The following is a 19,563-nucleotide window of genomic DNA, read 5'->3' on the forward strand; positions in this document are numbered from 1 at the left end:
CCCCCGCCCCGGAACGCCCCCGCCCCTCCTGCCCTCCTGCAGTGCCACCGCCCCCCCCGCAGTGTCACCGCCCCCCGCAGTGCCCCCTGCCCCCCCGCAGTGCCACCACACCCCCTTGGCTAGTCCCCGCGAGCCAATCAGGAGCGGCTGGTGGAATTTAAACCCCCGAGCCTGGCAGCCGAGCCGGGCCGGGCAGCTCCGCGCTGCAGCGGGGGGCGTGTTGCGCCAGGAGCCGGAGCCGGAGCCGCTGCCGCTGCCGCTGTGTTCGGGGCTCGCCTCAGTGTCAGCGCTGCCCGGTCCAGCCTTGCTGGGCGCTGCGCCGGAGGGACCCGCCGCCAGCCGCGCGAGGAGCCGAGCCGGAGCAGAGCCCCGGGCAGGTAAGGGCAGCTCCCGGCGGCGGGGCGCGGCACTGGACCAGAGCGGGGGGGCGGGCAGGGTCTGCCCGGGGCAGTGAGCTCCCAGCGGCCACAGCCGGCGGCTGGATGCCGTGGGGGAGGCGCCTGGTGCTGTCAGTTCAGCGGAGACTCGCCCCGGAATTGCAGGGTCAAGTTCGGTTCGGTTCGATTCCGTCCAGGTCGCTTTGGTGCTGAACCAACGTGCGATGCTCGGGCGCCAGGACTTAAAACCCGTTGTCAGGTGAAATCAGGATGCCATGAGCAGGGCTCGGTGCCTTTCATTAGTGATCCAGTTCAGTGCTACACGGAGGGAGTCTGCTTCCCTTTACAGCGGCGTAAAGCGCCGTCACTCCAGCTCCCAACCGCAGCTGGATTATTGTGTATTGATTGTTTACTATGGATTCATGTTCACACCTGTACAATGTACCGATCTCGTGGTTGATGTGCAGCGTTATAAAACATACGAACAAACTGAACAGTCTCCGGGCAAACAGCCGGGGATACTCTCCCGTTATTTAAGAAATTATGGCATAGTTCCTGCGGTTTTAAAAAATTCTTAATCATTATCTGAGACATTCCCCAAAAGTCCGGAGGCTAAAGCCATAGGAGTCCCCAGGAATGTTCAGCACGTGGCCAGCTGGAAAGAAGTCAAAGGATGCCGCAGTTTCGGATGGGTTCTTAGTCCGACCTGGGAGGTGTGTCTCGGCCTGGGGCCAGTTCTGTGTCCTGCTGCTGATGTTCTTTGAAAAGCATCTGGTCCTTGGGCTCAGTAGGCCCGGTATGGAACTTGGGAAACTTTTTTATCCAGTAGTTTAATTTCACAAACCATAAAGATCACAAGTAAAAGAAATGTCCTAGTTCCTGCGGAGGCAGAGGGCCAAGAGGAGCAGTCTGTGCGAAGCAGTAACACGGAAGAGGATCTGGCAGAGTTTAAAAGGGGTAAACGACAGCTCCTGCCGGAAGAGCCAAGCGAGTAGGAACAGTAAAGACCCAGTGGCAATGCACAGGCCAGTGTGCACTAGCCCAGGGCTTTGCAAGGAGAGCCAGCTGAAATTTCAGTTGTTAACCCCAGGCATGGGAGGAGAGAGCCAGGCTAGCTGAGCTCCCCCCAGGCTTGCCAGAAACCACACGTGATGGGGGGGTTTATTGGGAAAATGTGATTTTTTAAAAACTTGCTGCAAGCTCTGAAGGGCTGGGCAGGCTAGTGCATGAGCAGGCCCCCAGAGCCTCTGCCTCCCCCCGGCTGATCCCAAAATCTGCTCTCCGGCTGCAGGGGCAGTTCCGTGCTCTCCTCGGGGTCGAGCCGCCATAAATCTGCCCTAAAGCTTTTCTCTCCGTAGACTAATGGAGGTGCCCAGTCTCCAGTGCATGGTAAAGAACGGGTTTGTTTTGGGGTCTCCGCCCTCCTGCACTGTCTGTCTCATCCTGACTCTTCCCCCCCAGGTGCCAGACCATTACCCCGGCTGCTCCCTGGAGGGGGGTGCACAGCCTTATTTGGATCACTTCTGTTTGTTTGGCAATTGTCAGTCTGGGACATAAGCAAAGCTGGCAGCTGCCCTGCAGGCCCTCGGGGGACACGTTCCTGCTCCCAGGAATGCCCAGGCAGGTTCTGCAAGAATTCCTCCTTACAGTGAAGGCTGGTGACACCACAAGTGCAGCGTGCAGGCGAGGCACCTGGCTGTTGATTTCAGCGGAGGCCAGGCCAGGCCCTGGTGGGATGATGTCATTGCACAGGGCAGTTGTTTTGCTGTGACAGGACATTTGCTTGCTTGCTAAGGGGGCATTCTGGTCAGCATGAGGAAGAGGGGGCAGCTGCTGAATGCCAGTGCGAGTGGTGTGTGTATTGCAGGTCTGCAGCCCTAGGAGCTGGGGAGACGGGCCGATGTTCCCTTTGTACGAGGTCCCCAGAGAAGCCTCTCTCCAGGCTGTGTTGAAAGCACGTCTGGCATCTCCAGTATCCCACAGTTAGCGTCTCTGTGAAGGGCTCAGCACAGTCCTGGCTCACAGCCACTCGCTCTCCATTGGCAGACAGTCGGACGCTCTCCCACCTTTCCTCAAGATCCTGGGCAGGGCTGGGACCTTCCTCCCCACCCCAGTCCACTTGCCAGCCCTGGGTACCAGGCTCAGGTGCTGGAAGGTCTGTACCCCAGCTGGGAGAGAAGGGATCCCTCCTTTCCTGTCTGTGGTGGTCCATCACTCTGCACGGAGCTCAGCGAGGCAGCTGCACACAGATCCAGGGTGTTTTGGCTGGGCAGAGCCCTGCATCCACAGAGCCCCTGTGGACGCGTTCTGTGCCCCACTGTCCCACCACCTCCCTCTCAGCCTCCCTCCCCTAGCACTGGGGGGGACCTGCAGAGCTTGGCAATTGGTCCAGCTGGCCTCCTGAGCAAGGCTCTGCCCAGTTTTTCTGCAGAGGAAGCTAGCATCTTGCCCTTCCACGAGGAGGTACTAACAAGCCACTGCAGCAGGACCCCCCCATGCCAGCATAGCGGCAAGGCGTGCAGCTCCAGCGTGCAGCTCCTGCAGCAGCTCGGCCCTGCTCACTTCCCAGCAAAGAAGGCTTCAGTTCTCCCCTCCACCATAGTACCTGCAGAGCCACCAGAGAGTCGCTCCCAGCAGAGAGCATGGGGCACACCTGTGGCCACAGGCCACTCGCTGCCAGATGGCCAGGACTGCCTGTGCCAGTGTGCGGGGCGCTGAAGCAAAGACTTCTCGGTGCAGTGACTGATCCCAGCTGTGGCCCTGCGGGGTTTAGGGGCCGGCTTGTTCCATGGCTCTGAAGCCCCATGTGATGAGACTGACGTGGGGAACACGAGCAGGCAGTGCCTTCTGAGGCATGGGTGTGAATTACCCCAGGTTACCAGCTCAATAAATATGGAGTCAGGGTTTTCTGAGCAGCTCCTTGGAAGAAAACATTGTCAGGCGTCTGGGAGCAGCACTTGGGTTTCCTGCAAATATTCCTACACAGTAAATCTGACGGATCAGGGATCCTTAATCTAATATGTGGAAGGGAAACTTAACGGCCATGAGGATGCTTCCTTCCAGCCCTGGGCGGGAGCTGCTCCATTTAACTAGAGAGTTAGAGGGCTGGGAGATAAGACAGAGCTGGGAGTGGCAGGATTCTGGCCAGCTCAGGGGCTGGATGCGGGACATGGGCTGTTCTATGCCAGGGCACTGGTGCCAGGCCAGGTTCATGATGAGGAAGCACGTTTCTGTGTGTGTGATGGGACAGTGTGAGTGCAGTCCCTGCTGGGCAGGGCACCCCAGCATAGCTTGGCCTCTCACAAAGTCATAGATCCCAAGGCCAGAACGGACCATGTGAGCGTCTAGTCTGTACCGCACAGGCCAGAGACCTGCCCCAGAATCATTCCTAAGTAATCCTCTTGTTGACAGACAGGCCAAGAATTGCCTTGGCCACGGGGACTGGACCCCTTGGTGGCCCCTCCTGGTCAGGGTTACAGTGGCAGTGCCAACTACCAGGCTGGGGAAAGTTGCCCAGTTATGGCCTGTGCTGCCCCTGGCCTAAGGGGATGGAGGCCCCAGGCTGCAGAGCTCTCACTGGGGGCCTCTCCCCAGCTGCATCCTGGAAATATTTGAACCAAGGAGTGTTCCCAATTTGCAGTGCCTTTGAATCAGGCCTGATTCCTGCTCTCCAGCCCAGGTGCTGTGGGCCTGCCCGGGAGACAGCAGAGACTGCACGGTCTCCCTGGTCTCCCTGATGAGAAGCTGGCTGAGCGAGGCTGAATCAGGCCCTCTGGGCTGAGCCCCATGTTCATGGCCCCCAGATGAACTGTTTTCTCCATTGTCTGCCCCTCACTCTTTGTGCTAACTCTGCCCAGAGAGGCTCTGGCACAAAGCAGGTATTGCAGTATCTGACTTTGCACTGTGCTGCCCAGGATCATAAGAACATAAAAACGGCCACACTGGGTCAGACCAAAGGTCCATCCAGCCCAGTGTCCTGTCTGCCGACAGTGGCCAATGCCAAGTGCCCCAGAGGGAGTGAACCTAACAGGTAATGATCTAGTGATCTCTCTCCTGCCATCCATCTCCACCCTCTGACAAACAGAGGCTAGGGACACCATTCCTTACCCATCCTGGCTAATAGCCATTAATGGACTTAACCTCCATGAAAGGATCGTCCTGAAAGGATCGTCCTTTCAGTGACACAGCAGGTGTCTGGGAGACGATGCCCGGGGGGGGGGGGGGGCGTGGCTCTGGAAAGTGCTGAGCACACAAAGCTGGGGACGGGAGGTGGTGCTCGGTGCAGCTGGGTTTCCTGGTCCAAACACACAACACTCTGCAACCAGAGACCAAACCAGCAACCGCAGCCTCAACTGGAGCCACGGGATCTTGGGGTCACATGCACCCAGCATCTGCACCATGAGCGCTTCACCAGTCCATGCCCCTCCCACGTGGCCAGCTCCTCCTTCACAGCCGGCTGAGCCCTGGGCTCCCCTCATCTGTTCCTCAGCTTCTTGGCATTTAACCGGTGCTGGATGTCAGCACCCTGCTGCTCCTGGCTCCTCGTGATCTGCTCTGATCAGCGCCCACCTGCCTGCCTGGCTGGTTATTGAGTGCGTGGCTGCTTCACCCCCTCCCTCCCCTCCTGTACCCAGACCTTGCTCCCCCTCTCCTCCGCTAGAACTTGCTGCTGCGAGCCTTTGGGTGACGAGCAGCTACAGGCTCTTTGCCTCCAGCCCTCCCCCCATCCCTGATACACCCCCTCCATGAAAGATCCAACTCACCTTTCAGAATCTGCCCTGTTCCCTCTCCCCCTCCATCCTGCCCCCTTTTCCTTCCCCCATCACCAGCCGAACGTTCCTTGTCTACTTGTATCAGAGGAGTAGCCCTGTTAGTCTGTATCCACAAAAACAACGAGGAGTCTGGTGGCACCTTAAAGACTAACAGATTATTTGGGCATAAGCTTTCGTGGATAAAAACCCCACTTCTTCAGCTGCATGGAGTGAAAATTACAGATGCAGGCATAAATATACTGACGCATAAAGAGAAGGGAGTTACCTTACAAGTGGAGAACCAGTGTCAGTATATTTATGTCTGCATCTGTAATTTTCACTCCGTGCATCTGAAGAAGAGGGTTTTTTACCTACGAAAGCTTATGCCCAAATAAATCTGTTAGTCTTTAAGGTGCCACCGGACTTCTTGTTTTTGTGGATACAGACTAACATGGCTACCCCCCGATACTTGACACAATGTAATCGTAAATATTCAGCAGAGGTCCCTAGGGGTCCCACCCTTGTCCTCACCTGCTTCTTCAACAGCTTTTCATCTTCACCCTCCCGGCTGTTGGCGGGGGATGGGATGGGAGAGCTCTCCGCTGTTCTTGCCATTCCCCAGAAGCTGTTACATTCCCCACTGGCTGCCTTTACTGTTGCACAAAGCTTTCCCAAGCTGTGCAGCCTGCAGCACAAAACTGACCCAATTCTTGAAAGTTTCAGTGCTGCCTACAGGACTCTGAGCACGGAACCAGCCTCAGAGCATCACTCCAGGCTGCTTGGCACAGCTATGAGTGGCAGAGGAACTGGTGCCATCTGCCTGCAGACTCAGGAAGATGACAGTGCATCTGTTACCCTGCCAACTGCTACAAACTGGGGTCACAATTCTCCATTTCTCTGCACCTCGTCCAGTCGTTTACGTCAGCCAGCACACGGTGAAGGTGAAACAGTCCTGGATGCGAAGGGTGGCGCTGCAAACAAGAGTCCTTTTCTTGTTGGCTAGTCTGGTGGTAAGCATGAGACCACACTCTGCTCCCAGAGCTAGGGAAAGAAACAAGGAATGCCCATGCCCATCATTCTAGTGCTGTCTCATAAAAAGTTGTGTAACCTACTAGGATGTGTGTGTTGTCTCTTTGTGCCGGGCCCAGAGATAACAGCATGCTTGTCCCCACCAGTTACTCCTAAGGGGCCATGATTAGTGCTGTGGTTTAGAGAGATCTGGGTTCCCTCCTAGCTGATGCCCCATGGGGTGTGAGATAACGTAGGTTGAGATCTTAATTTAAAGATGATTGTTGGCATGTTTTTATATTGCAATAATGGTGTTTAGAAGAGCATTTGGATGTTGTGTTCATAATATTTGTAAATTGTATTTGTGATGTTTGTATTTTGGGTAATTGGAGCTGTGCCTTTAAGAACAGGATGGAAAAGAGCTTTAGGAGAGAGGGAGTTAGAGGTGGAGAGCAGTGTGTGTGTGTGCACGTGTGTAGGTGTGTCTGTGTGAGCTCCCAAAAGCTCTGAACTTGATTTAATCAACATAACTCTGCAGAAAGCACCATCTTCTCGCAGGTGCCTCATCATCATCCTGCATTAGCACATTGGCTGCCTCAGGATTCTGTGGAGCTCTAGAGCCTGTCACCTGTAGGCGGCCAGAAGGGGTCACTGTACTGTGCACTAGGCTGCGGGCTGGGACTGCCTTACCCTGTACAGCACCCAGCACAATGGGCCCAGACCTCGGGCAGCCCTCTAGTCGGTGCTCCTGGAGCAAGGGCTGACAAGTGTTGGGAGCTGATGACACTGTGTGACTGGACGCATGTGGTGGGAGAAGGGCAAGGTCACTCAGAACGGCAGACTACACAACGGGTCATCTTGTTAAAAAAGCCTCCCAATTTTGGCCAATCTCATGATTTTATGGGGTCTGAGTGCTAGTGTTTGAACTTCCTGGCTAGCGTGCTGGGAATTTGGGCCTTGGGGGAGATCTGACAGGTCGAGGGTGGGAGCTGTCTGCAACCTGCATTGTCACCTGCTCGTCTGACCAGGCCCATGGCCTGTCCAGGTGCTAAGTGTGAGCTGTTTGGAGTGCTCATCAGGGAGGGACTGCTGGGGAAAGTCCCTTCTCCTTTGGGCCGGACAAGCTTTATGGGGAACCCGGCCATGTTCACATCTGAATTAACGCCACTTACATTTCTCTATAGCCCAGTGAATCCTAAAACAGCAAGGGGAGAAAGTATGGGTTTTGGAGACTGGAGGCTCTGCCTGGAGGTGCATTGACCAGACGCTGCCCATTGGTACCCAGGCAGCCGGGGCCTGTGGCTGGATCCTGACTCTGTATGATTCCGTGGGATGGACCCAGCCAGCTCCCAGGAAGTCCATGCTGCTGACCTGGGTGTGGTATGGGCATGTCCCTGATGGTGTGGGCACCAGGCACTTTTCTCTTGCTCCCCGCTGAGTCCCCCCACCCCTCTCTCCTGCCTTGTGTGGGCAGAACTGGAACAAACGTGAGGCTCCATGTCCTGAGGAGCTGTACGGACCCTGCAGGCAAAGCATCCCAGTGGGCTTGGGTTCGGGAAGCCCGACGTAGGTGTCTCAGTCTGGGCACCCTGCGCGGAGCCCCTTCTGATGGCAGCCGTCTGGACAGAGTATATGGGACGTTGCTCGTCCCTGCAGGTGGACGGAGAGCTCCTTTAACACTACATCCTGGCACAATGTTTTTTCTAAACTGAAATGTAATGTTACTCAGGAGTATGCAAATTCTTCCCAGATATGCATATTAACTCATCCAGTGCTTTGCATTAAATAGTGATGCAGCAACAGGTGCCTCATTTGGTGGCAGGCTGAGTCATTGAGCTCCTTAGGCTGCGTTTAGCCGTCTCTGCTGAACACTGTACATAGTGCTGTACAGACGCCTTGCGGGCCTGGCAGCAGCTGGGAGCACTGGGGCTTGCCAAGGCTGGGTGGCAGGAGCTGTGGAGAATGTCCGGGACCAAGGCCCCCGGATCACTCAGAACCATCGGAGGCCTGGGGAGTCTGAGCGTGTCGATATTATTGTTGATAAATTGGATAGTCGAGTGCTTGGCCACACTTGGGTTCGTTATTTTCCTATGAAATATATTCAAGAGACGAAATAACCGGAGTCAGGCAGGTTGATGACCATGGTACAGGGGAAAGGTTCTGTACAATACCAGTCTCAGAAGAGCCGTCCTGTGCAGTGTCCTGTTACATTCACCTTACTCAGGTGTGCTCCCCAAAGCTACGCCCCTGGAGCCTTTCACACCCTGCTTGTTGGCAGGAAAGGGAACCGCCTACATCATTTAGCTAGGCAGCTTTTTGCCCTGTTTGTTTTGGTACCGCAGTTCAGCCCTTGAGGTCTGAGCTACGATGCACTTTATCTTTGTTTTGAGTGCAGCCGTTCCAGGTACTAAGGGGACGAAGGCACCTCCTAGGTTTGAATGGGCAGCTCCTTTCCTGTTGTGAGGAAGAAATAATCATCTGTCCTGGTACCAGCAGGTTTCCTATCTATCCAAGCCAAGGCTTACTCCAGCTAGTGCAAGGGATTCGGGCATACTTAGCACAAGTGTTCAGGATGATGCTAAAGGCACAGGCCAATTTGGGTGTATAACTGCTATACTAATACTTAATACGTATACTTCAGGGGTTTAGCTGTGTGTATTGCGGGTCATTATCATCAGTATTCTGGTCTCGGGAACGGCTCACAAAGAGAAGTCCATTCTTATTCCATTCACTGCTGCAGAGAAATGCCCCCCTGGCACATGTGAAATCAACACAGCAAACAAGGCTCTTTACTACAGAGCACTCACTGGGAGCTGGGAGCAGGAAGAAAGAGAAAGTGGAATCATGCCCCTCCCTTGCCTGGGGAGAGCCCCCTCCCCAGCTCCAGGCATGTCCCCTGCTGCTCCCTAGTGCCGACCCAGGGCAGCGCCTCAGCTGCTCAAACCGAGAGCCCTCCATTGACCTCAGTGGGGCTGTGCTGACCTCACCAGCCGAGGAGCTGGCCCTAGCTGTGGGCTGGTCTCAGGCACTGCTTCCTCAGTGCTGGCTGGGAGGGACAGGCAGATCCTATGGGGAGCCCTCCCTTCAGGGCCCAGCCAAAGCCCCATGTGCTGGAGAAGGGGCAGCCTGTCGCCAATGGGAAGAGGGGGTGCAGGCTTTGTGCCAGACAGTCCATGTCCTAGGGCTGGGCTCTAGCGCTCTGGGACCAGTCTGAGCTTGGACTTTCCTCTCCCCTCAGGGCCAGGGCAAGGCCAGGCTTGACAGCTCCCAGCCAAGGAGTCTGTGAGATCCAGGATAGCCCAGCACAGCAGCCGTATCCCATATTCATAGCCCCAGCTCCTGGGAAGGCCTCCGGGGAAATAGGGGGTTAATAAACAACAGCCTAGTCCCAGGCCTGGGGGAGTCACAGTCTGGCAACCCCAAGGGTCAGAAATCAAGAGCCAGACATCCCCACCCCTAGGTCATGGGAATGATTTAAAAATCACGAGATTTTTAGCACTAGTAAATGTTGGGTCTTTTGCTTTGCCTTCTGGTGGCAGCGCCTTTAGCTGGTCATGTTATCCAGCTTTTCTCCACATCTGCAAGCTAGAAACTCACCTTTCTGCTGTGATAAAACTCAGGTGAGCTGGCAAGAGCAGCATGCTGTGAGGGAAGCTGGGAGAGCAGTGGGCAGAGCGGGAAGCTCGGAGAGCAGCGGGCAGAGCGGGAAGCAGGAGGGAATGAGGGCTCCAGCTGGGGGTGCTGGATCTGGGGTGGGGCCGGAGATGAGGGGATTGGGGTGCAGGAGGGGGTTCAGGGCTGGGGCAGAGGGTTGGGGTGCAGCAGGGGGTACGGGCTCTGGGCTGGGGAGGGGCGAGGAGTTCAGAGTGCGGGAGGGGGCTCCAGGCTGGGGCAGGGGGTTGGGGTGCAGAAGAGGGGTGGGGTGCAGGCTCTGGGAGGGAGTTTGGATGTGGGAGGGAGGTCAGGGCTGGGACAGGGGGTTGGAGTACAGGGGGGGTGAGGGGTGCAGGCCCTGGGCAGCGCTTACCTCAGGTGGCCCCGGCTCCTAGGCCCGGGGGCGGCCAGGCAGCTCTGCATGCTGCCCCCACCTGCAGGTCACCCCCGCAGCTCCCATTGGCCATGGTTCCTGGCCAATGGGAACTGCGGAGTCGCGGTGGGGGCAGTGCACAGAGACCTCCTGGCCACCATAGGCGCTGACTCCATGGGTGTTCGGGGTGCTGGAGTTGCTGAAATAAACATGGCTCATTGTCAGTTACTTACTTATTTATCTCACACTTCAGTATTATCAGTGATGCCAGCACAGCTTTGGAGTGGGGGTTTGTGAGCTTGGGCTTCCTCTCCTGGCCTCCACTTCTGCAGCAAACCTGTAGGTCCTGTACGCAAATAGTAACTATGACAAGAAATCTGATTTTAGCAACAGCGTGGATATTTATACATGTGTATTTTTGCATTCCAGATCCTATCTATCTATCTATCTATCATCCATGCTTATCACCATGCTGTCTGAGCACCTTAATTACACGCCATGCCAATAGCACACCCAGGAGCTAGTAATCTGTGCCTCACATCATCACTGCTGGCTGGGGAGGATGGCTGTAAAAGCCAGTGACATGGCAGCTGGCTCCTCTGCCATTTCCATCAGGAGGAGCTGCCCCCCCCCTCAAATCTCTTGCAGGGGTGGGGGGCGAAGGAGAACTAGCCAGACTCTCCAACCTCTCAGGGCAGCAAGATGCGGCAAAAGGCAGCTCTGGTGTCTCTGCTCAGAGACGGCTTTGTTAAATGCTAATGCTTTGAGCATATAAATTCTTCAGTGCATCAAAATAAACAAATACATAAATCCAAGAGACAATAAAACAGAATGATGGGCCAACAATGACTAGATACATCCAACCCCTTCAGGGAAAACCAGTTCCTTCCCTTGTGTGTCTTGTCACCCAACAGCTACACCAAGAGATAGGCACAAACATAGATGCACACGCACACACACACACGCCAGCACAAATGCCTTTGTGACCCCCCATGGGAGCGCCGTCATCTCAGCCTTTCTCTGAGCCTTTTCCTGTCCCCGAGGCTCCCCGGGAAGCCCATCCTCAAGCTGCCGGTGCTGCACAATTGTTACCACCGTCAGCATCTCAGCAGGGTAGGGGACCTGAGCCTGGCACAGCCACGAGGGTTCGTTAGCTAGCTAAAGGCGAGACCCATTAGCAATGACTTGCCAAGCGACACAAGAAGCCCAGGAAGGTTGGATTTTACTTTCTTTTTCATGTTTTTTTTCCTTTTCTTCTGCTTGGTTTTTACATCAGCAGTTCAGGCCTTGTCCACCCTCCTTGAAGTCTGAGCTCAGACGTATTTTGGTGGCAGTGAAATTCTGCCCCTGAGAACAGCGCAGCCTGAACTCAGACCCTGTGCATGTGCTTACCATGCAGTCCCTGCTTACCTGGCTTCATGCCATTATTCCCGCGGACCCGCTCCCTGGTTCATTGCTCAGGGCTGGCCATGGGTGGGCTGTGCCCGGGCTAGAGAGGTGGGAGGGAACAGAGACCCAGCAGCTTGTTGGTGTTTTGTACAGAAGTGACTGGGCGAGTTGTCAGTGCGTTGGTGCTATTTGCTCATCCTCGCCCTGCAAAGACAGGTTGCCTTAGTTACCATGACTCACAATCACTAAATAGGTATCTCTGGGCTACAGAAACAAAGGGGGATGTGCTAAGTGCTCTGGGGAGGCCACAGGAGGGGGGCTGGTGTGGGGCCATAGGAAGGAGACAGTGAGACTGAAACGAAGGACAGGCAAAGCCAGCTGGATCTGGGCTGTGATGAATACCTGGCCCCGAGCTGTGCGCGGACTCTACGGGGCTGCTGGATTCCCAGGGCTAAGTCCTGCACACTCAGAGCGGCCCCCACCAGGGCACTGCTGTGGTTGATTATTTGGGCTGCAGTAATGCCAGGAGGTGCCAGCCAGGGACGGGGATCCCAATGTGCAAGGGTAGAAATGACGCCCTGCCACAAGGGCGTTACCTAGGGAGGTGGTAGAATCTCCTTCCTTAGAAGTTTTTAAGGTCAGGCTTGACAAAGCCCTGGCTGGGATGATTTAAATGGGGATTGGTCCTGCTTTGAGCAGGGGGTTGGACTAGATGACCTCCTGAGGTCCCTTCCAACCCTGATATTCTATGATTCTATGATATTCTATGAAGGGCCCGGCAGTCTACACCTGTAACAAGAGACGGGCCAGATCTACCAAGTGGGGGTGTGAGCAGGGCAGGGTAACTGTGAAACCATCATGCTTGGGAGAAGAAGCTGCAGTCACTCTCAGTGCGGGCCCAGGCACAGAGCGCCAGGTGCTGGACCCCAGCCCACCCACTCCCTCCTGCTGTGCCATATCTCCTGGCCCAGCACCACCTCCCAGTCCCTCCTGACCCCAAGAGCCCCTCCCCCTCCCCACAGCTGGCCCCCAGCCCAAGCACTATGTGGGATCCCTGGCCACCGTCCCGGTCTCCGGACTCCCCGCCTACGTGTCCCTTCCACCCCGCTCCAGTAGCGTGGTCCCTGCTCCTTCGTTCACCCATTACACCACTGCCCAGCTTCTGCCAGCTGCGCACCTCAGCCGCACCCCCACTGCGACTGCTGTCTGGGAGCAGCCATGGTGTCTGAGGGGGCCTGAGCTGCACTCGGTTACTGGGAGACTCCAAAGCAGCCCTGGCTTGTGGGCCCATCACAGCCTGGACGTGGGAAATGTGAGACCTGCTTGACTGAACTCGTCCCTTGGAGCAGGGCACAGAGCCCATCACACGCTATCCGCAGACAATCCAGACCATAGCTAGGCAGGGAGCTCACACTGGCCCCCGAGGAGACACGGGACAGACTGACAGATCTCGCCTGCCTCTAATGGCTCCATCTCATCTGGGCTAGCCCATCACAGATGGGGGAGTGTGTGTGCGGGGGGTGGAGGGGGGAAGGGATGGTTCCAGAAGCACCTAAGGGAGTTAGGTACGGAATTTCCTTAGGCATTTGAAAATCTGACCCATAGATCCCTATTGACACTCCCCACGCCCCCCACCTGCACCCCGAATAGAGCAGGGGGCTCAGTGTTGGGTTGCAGCCACTGGATGGACATAGGTAGCCAGGCCAGGAATATTCTGTCCCCCATATTGTGGGGCCCAGCATCTCTGTTCTGAATTGAGGCTCTGTTGTGCTAGGTGCTGTACAAACATAGAATGAGGCCCAGTAACTTTCCTTCCTCCCTTCCCCACTCCTCTGCACAGCTGGGTTTACTCAGGATGCTGGGGACCCACTTTCCAGGCTCAGAAGGGATGGTGGGTTGTCTGGCCTGTTTCTCTCTGTTTTAGGGAGCAGCCTGCTTTGTCTCTCTCTGTTTGGGGTTCTTGTCTAAGAAATAAAGTCATGTTACATTGCACCCTTCCAGCCAGAGTACTGTATGTTATCTACCTTCTCTGTATGGGTGCGTGAACATAACAGAAACATCCCTTTGCCCTCATCAAGGAGAGGCCTGGGGGTAGGGGCTGTATCAGGCATTTCACTTCATTGACGAATGGGGAGAGGTTTGGCAGGTCTGTATTAAATGCTGCTGGGAATAACAGTCACTATTCCTCCCCACCCCCCCACCCCCCGCCCCAGATGAGTTGGGATAGCACTGGTCAGCTGGGACACTGGGATTCTGACATGGCAGAATAATTGTGATGTAACAAATGTCTCACTTACTTCGCTCCGCACTGGGCAATTGGGATGAACAGGGGCTGGCTATGGTAATAGCTGTGTTAACCCTTTGTGCATGCAAACTGATGTTTTCAGGAGCCTGAGCAGGCTCAGCTGGAGCTGGGCGCGTGAGCGGTTGCTGAGCCCTCTCTCCTCTCAAGCTGCTCCCTGAGCGCCACTAGCCATTATTACCTCATGTCGATTCATAGAATCCAAGGCCAGAAAGGAGGCTGACCTCTTGCATCGCACAGGCCTTGGCATATCCCTGAATTCATCCCTCTTTGAACTGGAGCAGCTCATGTAGAACAGCATCCCCTCAAAGTTAAAGATTTCCAGAGACAGGCTGTGGGAAATTGTTCCAGTGAGTGTGAATTTGTCTAGCTTTAGCTTCCAACCACTAGATCGTGTGATCTCTTTGTCTGCTAGATTGAAAAGCCCTCTAGGATCAAGTTTTTGTTCCTCATGCAGTTACTTATAGACGCTGATTAAGTCACCCCTTAAGCTTCCCTTTGCTAAACTACACCGATCGCTTTCCTGGAGTCTCTCACTGTACGGCAGGTTTTCCAGTCCTTTGATCATTCCTGTGGCTCTTCTCTGAACCTTCAAGTGGTGCTGGAACTAGGGGTGCTGGGTGGGGGGGGGAGGCTGCCGCAGCCCCTGGCTCCAAGTAGTAATAGCAAACACCGAATACGTGGTTTCTGTGGTATTGATCAGCAGCACCTCCCACTATAAAATTGTTCCAGCACCCCTGGAACCTTCTCAAATTTATCAACATCCTTCTTCAATTGTAGATATCCCCCTTGGCATGTGGGCTGGCTGCTCGAAGAACCCCAGGGCGATACTCTAGTGTCAGCTCATGAGGAAGGCCCTTGGCAGAGGGAAGTGGGCTGCTTGGTGGCAGTTTGTCTGCAGCTCCACAGGCCTGCTCTGCTAGGGGTTCATGCAGGACCCAGCTTGTGTGTGAGACAAACCAATCCGGACAGATTCTCCCCAGGACGTTCACTGCGGGGAGCTGGGCTCCCCCCGGTTAGCCATGTGTCAGGTTTTGGCGGATGGGAAGCGGATGGAGCAGGATGCTGCTGCTTTGCAGTGGGTGGGCCGAGAGGGCCTGCCCCGCCTGCTGTCTGGCAGTGGGAGCTCAGCGTTCAGCTTTGGGCTCGCTCCTCATTCCTGAGCAATATGCCTGGGATTCACATGCTGTGGGAAAAGCAGGTGACCAAGTGAGGAAGGTTCTTGTCGCTCTTGGGCAGCCTCAGTGCTAGTCATAGAATCATAGAATCATAGAATATCAGGGTTGGAAGGGACCCCAGAAGGTCATCTAGTCCAACCCCCTGCTCGAAGCAGGACCAATTCCCAGTTAAATCATCCCAGCCAGGGCTTTGTCAAGCCTGACCTTAAAAACCTCTAAGGAAGGAGATTCTACCACCTCCCTAGGTAACACATTCCAGTGTTTCACCACCCTCTTAATGAAAAAGTTTTTCCTAATATCCAATCTAAACCTCCCCCATTGCAACTTGAGACCATTACTCCTCGTTCTGTCATCTGCTACCATTGAGAACAGTCTAGAGCCATCCTCTTTGGAACCCCCTTTCAGGTAGTTGAAAGCAGCTATCAAATCCCCCCTCATTCTTCTCTTCTGCAGACTAAACAATCCCAGCTCCCTCAGCCTCTCTTCATAAGTCATGTGCTCTAGACCCCTAATCATTTTTGTTGCCCTTCGCTGGACTCTCTCCAATTTATCCACATCCTTCTTGTAGTGTGGGGCCCAAAACTGGACACAGTACTCCAGATGAGGCCTCACCAGTGTCGAATAGAGGGGAACGATCACATCCCTCGATCTGCTCGCTATGCCCCTACTTATACATCCCAAAATGCCATTGGCCTTCTTGGCAACAAGGGCACACTGTTGACTCATATCCAGCTTCTCGTCCACTGTCACCCCTAGGTCCTTTTCCGCAGAACTGCTGCCTAGCCATTCGGTCCCTAGTCTGTAGCGGTGCATTGGATTCTTCCATCCTAAGTGCAGGACCCTGCACTTATCCTTATTGAACCTCATCAGATTTCTTTTGGCCCAATCCTCCAATTTGTCTAGGTCCTTCTGTATCCTATCCCTCCCCTCCAGCGTATCTACCACTCCTCCCAGTTTAGTATCATCTGCAAATTTGCTGAGAGTGCAATCCACACCATCCTCCAGATCATTTATGAAGATATTGAACAAAACCGGCCCCAGGACCGACCCCTGGGGCACTCCACTTGACACCGGCTGCCAACTAGACATGGAGCCATTGATCACTACCCGTTGAGCCCGACAATCTAGCCAGCTTTCTACCCACCTTATAGTGCATTCATCTAGCCCATACTTCCTTAACTTGCTGACAAGAATACTGTGGGAGACCGTGTCAAAAGCTTTGCTAAAGTCAAGAAACAATACAATACAATAGTCCTGGGGCTGAGAGGCCAGCCTGTGTGGGGATGCCACCCTCTGGCTGACCACAAGAGGGTGCAAATCCTGCTGAGCCCGCGGGCTTGATTTCCCTTTGCATTGCCTGGCAGGGGTGGAGTGTCCTGAGGCTGCGTGCACACATCACTGCTGTCCACTAGCTGCGTGGGGGAAAGAACTGGTGCCCTCCTGTTCCATAACACCCCTCTCCTGCCCCCGTGCGTGTTGCGTCCCTAGCCCAGCCAGTCCAGGCAAGGGCTCCAGGGGCCTGCCAGGCTCTGTCCAGCAGAGGGCAGTGCTGCACAGACACGTACAGCACACGTATGGCATGGGCTGCTGTCATGGCTGTTTCCCAGCCAGTCTCCATACAGGTGTCAGGCAGTGGGGCCTTGGCCTTCCACCTGGCACAGGGGCTTGTGCTGGTGACCGCATGTCCCCGGTGCCTCACTGAGACGGCAGCTGTTACCGGCCTTTCCGGGCGCAGCCTCGCTGGAGAAGTTGAGGTCACCCCCCTTCCTGGCAGCCTGACACTGGGCTAGAGCCCCAGGGTGTAAATCAGCATTGACATCCAGGGTGCTATGCCAATTTACACCTGCTGAGGCTCTGGCCCCCAGTCTTCAATCAGGAGGTGGGGTGGAGAGAGAAGCTGGACAAGAGAGCAAGGGGAAAAGGTCCCCCAAGGGGGCCCAGAGAGCTGACCTGAAAGTCACCCTGGCTCAGGTCCATGCTGTGCTACAGGCTACCTGTATGACCTGGGGCTACCCACTCTGGGCCTCAGGTCCCACCTTCCGGGGAGGACCAGCCCTGTGGGCCTCCCAGTGGGACCAAGAGAAGTGAACACACTGAAGATCATGAGGTGTCACACCCCCAGTAGCGAGGCCAGATAAGTAACAGCTCAAAAATTTGACCTGAGCATACTGGAAATCTGCCTGAGTCTGCAGAGAGCCCGAAACAGTCGCTCAGAGAGGGGGGTGCCCCCTGTAGTGCAATGGGCTGTTACCTTCAAGACCCATTGCTGTGGGGGGCCCAGCAGGGACTCTATGTGAATCAGGAGAAGAAAAGCAGAAAGTCCCCACTGCTCTGCTCCAAGGAAATGTTCCTGCAGGGAGAGGGGTGCCAGCAGCTGCACAGAGGGGAGGGGGTTCCCTGCTTGCCAAAGAGAGGTGCTAGGGGGCAGGCTGTGGTGTGCCTAGGGCCAGGACTGCCGGAGCCAGGCCAGTGGCAGTGGTTGGGTGTGGTGCTGGCTTGGCTGTGTGACAGCAGGAAGGGGTGGAGGCTTGGCTGGATTCTGGGCGCAGGAAGGGAAGGGCCGTGGCCCTGCTGGAGCAGCACCCAAGGCAGGTCTCAGATGGTGAGGGTCCCAGATGGTGAGCTGGGAGCTCTGGGATTGGGCTCTGGAGACACCTGAGGCAGCCGAATGGAAACTGCAGCCGGGTAATGCCTGGAATCGCCTCCAGCCACACATTGCCTTTTCTCTGTTCCGTTCTGGATGTGCTCTGAGAGTGTTTGCAGACCCCGTGCGATGAACCCTCCGCTGCTCGGGGCAGCCCCCAGCTTTGGAGTGGATTCACGCAGGTTGCAGCCCAGCCCCGAGTCCTGCATTCCATCGGAGGGGAGTGGTCAGCCCCTACTCCTGAAAGGGAAGCAGTTCTGGAGTAGCTGATTTCTGGTGTGCAGGGCGGCACAAGGCGCTCGCTGCTAAGCTCTCTGTATCCAGGGAACAGACCTGTGGGTACATGGAGCTTCACCAGACCCCGGGGAAGGAGCTTTAGTTCAGAGCTGTTGGGGTGTGGCTGATGCTTCTGTATCTGGGGCCTTGCTTCCTTTCCCCAAACGGGCCAGAGGCCTTCAATGAGAGCTCCCGTTCTGGTGCAGATGGGGGCTCTGTTATTCCCCACCACTCCCAGGATCCCCATGTTCGCTGCACTCCAGTGGAGTCCACCAACTCCCACTAGCTGGCCTGTAGCTCGGTGGAACACAGGGGTGCCAGGCCATTTGGTATTCAGCTGGCTGGCTGCCTTAATTCTGAGCCTTCTAGTAGCTGATGGGTATTTTGGCTGGCAGGGCAGGTCCCCAGAATCCAGAGTGGCACGAAGCGTCCTCGTCCTTCTGTTCCTGCCATGGCTACCCCGGAGTCACAGGGGTCCCTCTGCACTGACCACCCAGGACCAGTGCAGCACTGGGTTTGGACTTGTGGGTACTTTAACGCGAGGCCTGGAGAGCCTGTGGCATGCTGGGATAGCTGAGCTGGCCGGTGCTTTGAAAAAACATCAGTTGCCCAGCAAAGCTCATGGCCCCTGTGGCATTGAAGACCACGGTGAGCAGGAGGGGCCAGCCCCCTGCCCTGCACAGACCCCAGGTATTTCGCCGTGGGCCACCTCCAGTCCTACGATTTCCATATGACGTTCTTCACTGCCTGTCCCAAGCCAATAGGCAGCGGGGTTGGCATTGAATAGCTGCCAGTCTGCCACATTAGAGGTGGCTGCATTTCGGGGCTCAGTGGCGCAATCCCTGTGCACGCTGCACTCGGGTCAGTAAAGTCACCCTTTGGGTGTGCACCTGTCTGGCAGGCACACGGGGCTGAACAGGACCCTGTGAATGCCAGGGCTGGGTGCTGTTCACTGAGTTCGAGTTTGGTGGTCCCTTGGGACACTCAGGGTAATCCCCATGAGCCGTGAGTGTGCAGCTAGCTGAGAGTTGAACCTGACCACACTAGCTGGCCGCACGCTAATGGGGATCCCACCGCTAACATCAATGGTTCCCTAGCACACTGGGATCTGCCCCTGTCTAGAGCTGGGCAGATCGACGTGCATGGCATGGAGCGCACATGGACAGCTAGGGCGCAGCAGGCTGGGGCTGGCGAGATTCCCACCCCACCATGCCACCAAGAGTTGGTGTAGCCCAGCCCTCAGACTAGCAGTGCCAATGGGTAGAACCTTACATCTGAGCCATGACCTGCAGACATGATCCGCAGATATCCGCAGATTCGCAGGGCTCTAGCATCTGGGACCTGGTCCTGTCACTGAAAAGCTCAACAGGCGAGGAGAGAAGCTGAAGAATACCGGTGCTGCAGCTGCTGTGGCTCCATGCCTCTTGTAAGGCATGTGGGGCCAGGCTCTCCACTGGTGTAAATTGGCACCACTCCTCCAGTCAGTGGAACGCCTGATTGATACCAGTTGGAGATTGCGCCTGTTACTGATCTGAATGGTTCACAGTGCTTGGGGGGTGAGGGTGATATTGTGACATGAGCACAGAGCAGCCCATGTCCTGGGCCTGCTAA

The 19,563-nt window shown here is 55.7% G+C and overlaps 1 protein-coding gene across 1 annotated transcript in view; it reads left to right on the plus strand.

The window, feature by feature from the left end:
* Positions 1-243: 243 nt before the first annotated feature.
* CTXN1 (cortexin 1) overlaps positions 244-19,563 on the plus strand; it is a 75,085-nt gene continuing 55,765 nt past the window's right edge. Inside the window, exon 1 of the mRNA XM_074939495.1 lies at positions 244-377. The gene's annotated coding sequence lies outside the window, so the exon portion shown is untranslated. The remainder of the gene's footprint in view (positions 378-19,563) is intronic.

Source organism: Natator depressus, chromosome 25 (genome assembly GCF_965152275.1).
Source record: "Natator depressus isolate rNatDep1 chromosome 25, rNatDep2.hap1, whole genome shotgun sequence".
Taxonomy (NCBI): Eukaryota; Metazoa; Chordata; order Testudines; family Cheloniidae; genus Natator; species Natator depressus.